The sequence below is a fragment of the Sapajus apella genome, unplaced genomic scaffold, assembly GCF_009761245.1.
Source record: "Sapajus apella isolate SASKATOON/1434 unplaced genomic scaffold, GSC_monkey_1.0 scaffold2, whole genome shotgun sequence".
NCBI lineage: Eukaryota > Metazoa > Chordata > Mammalia > Primates > Cebidae > Sapajus > Sapajus apella.
The window spans coordinates 22,646,604-22,652,603 of NW_022436942.1; the positions used below are offsets into that span (position 1 = coordinate 22,646,604).

General features: G+C 44.4%; 1 long non-coding RNA gene across 1 annotated transcript in view; it reads right to left on the reverse strand.

The window, feature by feature from the left end:
• The window catches only part of LOC116560617, a 63,304-nt gene extending 57,776 nt beyond the window's left edge, over positions 1–5,528 (reverse strand). The window contains exon 1 of the long non-coding RNA XR_004273048.1: positions 5,403–5,528. This is a non-coding gene — a long non-coding RNA (uncharacterized LOC116560617). The remainder of the gene's footprint in view (positions 1–5,402) is intronic.
• Positions 5,529–6,000: the final 472 nt, after the last annotated feature.

Genomic DNA, 6,000 nt, shown 5'->3' on the forward strand with positions numbered 1-6,000 from the left:
AAACAGATATCCCTTGGCCCCTAATGGCTGGCAAAGCCTTCCCGCTTTCCCAGAGGGGTTATCACATGCTGTGGGATGGGGAACTAGAGAAGTGAGAGGCGACTCTTTTCCAGTTTGTGGAAGATAGAGCTCTAAGGCCACTCCCAAAGTGTCTAGGTTTCTAAAGATCCAGCATTCCCAAACTTCAAACACTGCTAGACTGAGATTTCCTGACCTGTCCCCACAGAGCCATGAAATCCAGTTATAAGGCAAACAAGGCCGTGTTTGTCCCATAAAACCACCATGTGCGAGCTAATTAAATGACATCATAAAACAGGGAGATAAACGCAGGCAGCAGGGAGCCCACCTAGGGATGGGGATGGGATCAGATGGGTGGCAGAAATAAAGACATGCCGGGAGAAAAGTTGGGAGTGAGCATCCTCAGCCTCAAGATTACTTAGGAGCATCCCCAGCAACAAGTGAGGGGTGAGGGGAAGGAGGGTTTGAAGATGGAGAAAAGCTCCACCAGGCTCAAAGGAAGCAAGGGGACCCTCACAGATGTGGACCTCCCCACAGCCTCCACAGCCACTCCCCATAGGAGTGAATCCTGGTGCATCCCCTCATAAAGATTCTTACATATAACAGTTAAACTGCTGTGCATTTATATCTATAGTCCTATGTAGAGATACACACACAGAGTCTCCTATACACAAACATTCTAAACAGGGTAGTCCTCCTCCACCTCATCTCATAACTGAGTTAGATGTCTTCTACTCAAACCCAGGAATTTGTAAGCCATGACCTTAGGGATTTCCTGTAGCCTTTTAAAAAACCTCTGGTTTTGTGATCTCTGTACACACTGGGAGCATTTTAAAGTGATACATTGTTGCTCCTTCATCAAAACAGGGGCGCATTGCGAATGTCACCAAGATGATGGACACATGGAGAAAAAATCATGTTCTTATCTGGCCACACGACCCAGAGCTCTGCTGCTTGCAGTGGAACAGATGAAGGCTACAACGGGTGACGTCGCTTGTCCCAGACGATTACTCCAGCAAGTGAGGGACAGGAACTCACAGAATTCCTGGAATAAATTTTAGATTTATGTGTAGATCTTCACAGGAAAACTGACGGTGAGTCTCAGGAACTCCTTCCGCCCTCACCCTCTTCCATCCCCGGCCCATCCACCCACACATCTCTTCTCACTCCTCCCCTCAGGCTCACATCCCATCCAGAGAAGGTCAACTGGCAGTTCAATTTCTCCTCCCCACTCCCCTTCCCAAAGATGTTAGTGTTGGAAGGAAAAGTTGGGACTGGGGAAAAGGCCCAGATCCATAAGACAAATTCAGGCAACCTGCCATTTGTTCATTGATTCATTCATTCACACATTAATTCAGCAAACAGTTATTAAGGGCCTTCTATGTACCAAGCACAGTCTAGGAACTGAGGATATGAAAAGGAATGACCCCTAGCCCTGGTCTTGAGGAATACACATCTCCTTGAGCAAGGCTATTTTCCCCAGCAATCCCAAAAGAATCCTGATCTCCTATACCACTAGCCTCAACTTTCACCATTCCCCAGTGAGTTATTTTTTCTGCTGAGTCGCAGAAAACTGGAGCCCTGAATCACTGGCAATAGAGGAGGTAATCTCCCTGGACACCTAGGTTCCTTGCCTGGCTCCACCCTGACTCCTTGGGCAGTTCTGGACAAGTCACAGACTCAGTTTCTCTACCTGGGAAGCGGGGGAGGCTCCCACTCACTGGTTCTCAACTTCAAGAGCAGCTTGGTGATTAATGGGTTAATGTCCGTGGGAGGCTTTGAGCTCTTGGGATGAAAGACACTCTAAAGCCCTGACTCTATTGGAAACTCTGCCCAGCTAACAAGATACCCTGAAACCAGAAAGGGGGCCTTTGATCATGTATTAAGGGTTGTCTTTGGAAGAATGAACTAGAGGGAATGAGTTAAAACAGCATCAGGAATTAAGGTAGCCTGAAAAAAGGACTTTCTGGCTCCTGGGTGGAGTCTCTTCTCTGGAGCTGTTTACAGATCTTTCACCTGCCTATGGAGAGGGGGCTCTGGATCATCGCAGAAGCTCCTTTTGGAAATCTTACAATCAACTCCATGTTAGGTGCCTTCCCACAAATATTTTATCCTTAAGCGGTTTTCTCCCACCAACAGCACGAATCAAGCCACCTCCCCCCTGGCACAAGATGGCAATAAGCATAAAGAAGGACAGCCTATTCAATTTTTAAACAATTATTTAACAGAATTAAATGTACTTAAATTTTTGTTATATAATTTATCTAAAATCTATCAAGTATTCATTATCAAGACAAAGTGTAAATATTAAGATTAAAACTCCTGAACCCAGGAGGCGGAGGTTGCGGTGAGCCGAGATCGCGCCATTGCACTCCAGCCTGGGTATCATGAGTGAAACTCCGTCTCAAAAAAAAAAAAAAAAAAAAAAAGATTAAAACTGGGTTTATGGAGTCAGGCTGAAGTTCAAATACTGGCTCTGCCACTTACCAGTTATATAACTTCTAGCAGGTTGCTGAATTACATATTTCATAATCTAAACATATAAAGCATTTAATTAGGTTATCGCTGTAAAGTGCGTAACAAAATGCCTACTACATACTAAGATCTCAGTAAATGTTACCTATTATATCTATCATTCATTCACCACTCGTTCAGAAAGTATCGGTACCATTCCTTCCCTCCACCAATCGTGGTATGTATGTGGACATGTGTTTCTTATTTCTAATCGACATTTACTGATGCCCCACAATGTGCTATACACTGTGCTAGAAGGAGATGAACTGGACAGCGTTTCCTTCAGAGGAACTCATTACAGTGATCTGAATGTACCAAGACGGCTCCTGCTTCTCCTTAGACACAAGGAGCCATCCAAACTATCTCTTCCCATATACCTGGGTTAAATGTTAACTTCTCAAAAATGACAAAATCCTAAACCAGGATTTCCATCCAGAAGGAAACTCCCACCCCAACCCCTGCTCCATTTTTACCAACCACATGGCTGCCCCAGACCATAAGTGTATTCACCCAGCTACACACACACCCCACACAGCACAAATCACACCTGCCACACCCTCAACCATGATAGAGAAAAAAGGACTGTGATGAAAAATTCCCCCAGTGTCTGCACTAGCCCCCTGCTCATCCCTCTCCACCCCAATCCCACCAACCCAGCTTAAGGGCACGAAATACATTATGACCCTGGGCCTTCGTTTACATGTAACAAACAGAGGTCAATTTATTTCTAAATCACTTTTTTTATGGCTCTATTGAACTATTTGCCACATTATTTATACGTTAATGGGCCAGGCCCCTCTGGGAAGCTCCCCATCTAATAAATAACTTGCCAAATCATTAAGCAAGGTGATAAAATCAAAGCCATTTAAAAATACATCAACCTGCGTTCCCTTCCAGTGAAATAAGCTCCAGGGAACCAGGGAAGGGAAAGGGGAAAAAGAAAACCACTTTCTATTACTGAGTTTGGTCAGGTGTAGGGTGTTTTCTTCCTTTTTTCTTTTTTTTTTTTTTTTTTACTGGGCTTGAGATAAAAATCAGAGCTGGGAGATGTAGATAACTGCTGCTTACCCATATCCCCAGCAGCTGGGGGAGAGGAAGTGAATTGGTATTACAGTAAGGATGGTTCCATGTCAGCTTCAAGCAAGAGGAAACAGGGCATCAGATTCTACTTCCCTCCTGCCACTTAGGAGTATTTGGGGCAGGCACAGAAGCCCAACTGGGCAAATAAAGTTATGTCCTCTGGCTGGGCATTCGGGAGTTCAAAAGAAAATCCACTAGAGGCCTTCACCTTCCTACCTATATCCCATCACTATAATTCTCTCTTAGGAATTTCAGTATTTATAATTAATCTGAGTCACAGAGAAGAACATTAATCATGGTGATTACTCCAGCTTCCCTCCATTCCCCACCCCTCACCCCAAAGGGCTTACCACACCTTTTCACCATCAACCCACTCAGAAAACCCATGCATGGCTAGCACAGCAGTGGAGAGAATATGTGGCCTGGAACACCTGCTTTTGAGGCCCTTATGGAATACAACCCTCCAGTGATTCTGAGAGAAGGGAATGGAGCCCATCAGTCCATCGCTATCCTGAAGCTCCCTGTGAGTAAATGCCAGCCTTAGATGCTAGAAGGAATGACCCAGATAGATCATATTATGGTTGATGGGAAAGTCAAAACCCACTCCTCAGGACTCTAAGCAGCAATACAAATGAAGAAGTACAAACTGAGCGTCTAAGCAGAGAGGACACCCAGAGCAAATAAATTATCTGTTGGATAGGGAAGAGTTAAATAAACATGTAAGTTGAGCCAGGTGTGGAGGCTTCCGCCTTTAATCCCAGTACTTTGGGATCACTTGAATCTAGGAATTCAAGACCAGCCTAGGCAACATAGGGAGACCTTGTCTCTACAAAAAGTTTGTTTTTTGTTTCTTTTTTTTAAGATGGAGTCTCGCTTTGTGGCCCAGGCTGGAGTGCAGTGGTGCAATCTCGGCTCACCACAATCTCTGCTTCCTGGGTTCAAGCGATTCTCCTGTCTCAGCCTCCTAAGTAGCTGGGATTACAGGTACCTGCCACCACACCCAGCTAAGTTTTGTATTTTGAGTAGAGATGAGGTTTCACCATGTTGGTCAGGCTGGTCTCAAGCTCTTGACCTCGTGATCCGCCTGCCTCAGCCTCCCAAAGTGCTGGGATTATAGGCGCCAGGCCCAGAAAGTTATAAAATTAGCTGAATGTGGTGGCACATGCATGTTTTCTCAGCTCCTCAGAGCGTTGAGGTGAGAGGATCGCTTGATCCTCAAGTCAAGGCTGCAGGAGATCATACCACTGCACTCCAACCCGGGCAACAGAGCCAGACCCTGTCTCAAAACCAAAAACAATGTAAGTCTTAAGCAAATAAACCAAATGTTTAATTCAAACCTAATAGGAGCCTTGAAAGGTAATTTACAGATTCAAAGAAACTAAAAGATTTAATCAAGACCGCACGCATGTAAGTAGAGGGCCAGGGTTTGACTCTAGGTCTTTTTGTTGACAAAAAGCTATATTATTTTATTAAATCATCATGTCAAGGAGCAGATGAGCTTTGAGTTGAGTTACAAAGAAAGAGACACATATGGATAAACTAAGAGAGGAGGGGAAGTATAGTTTGCCAAATAAAATACAGGACACCCATGTCCAAATATTTCATGGAACGTATACTAACACTTCTTTATATGAAATTCAAATTTAACTAGCATCCTGTATTCTTATTTCCTAAATCTGTAGCTCTTAAAGCAAGCAACTCTTAAGCCTTAAAGCAAGGCAAATGGCCTGGGTAAAAGCTCAAAAGAACAGGAAAACAAGGCTTGTGGGGAGGATGAAATGTATGTTTACCTGGTTGGTGCAGATAGTTCCAGAGTGGGAAGTTGAAACACCGGAAGATGGGCCGGGCGGGGTGGGTCACGCCTGTAATCCAGCACTTTGGGAGGCCGAGACGGGCAGATCAGTTGAGGTCAGGAGTTCGAGACCAGCCTGGCCAACATGGTGAAACCCGGTCTCTACTAAAAGCACAAAAATTAGCTGGGCATGGGGGCACATGCCTGTAAATCCAGTTACTTGGGAGGCTAAGGCAGGAGAATCACTTGAACCCAGGAGGCAGAGGTTGCAGTGAGCCAAGATTGCACCACTGCACTCCAGCCTGGGCAACAGAGCCAGACTGTCTCAAAAAAAAAAAGAAAAAAATATTGAAAGATGAAGTTGGCCATAGTCAGGGGCTAGAAAGGTCTTCCAGAATGGACAGTGTAGACTTGATGGGCAATAGAAATGCTTTGATTTTAAGTTGTAAACTTGAGGAAGAAAACAATCACGGTTTCATATGATCACAGAATTTAGAATTACTTTATAACAACACCATGCCTTTTATTAGCATAGTACTTTATAGTTTGCAAAACACTTTAACATTCATTATTTAATTGGAGACTCAGGTACCCTG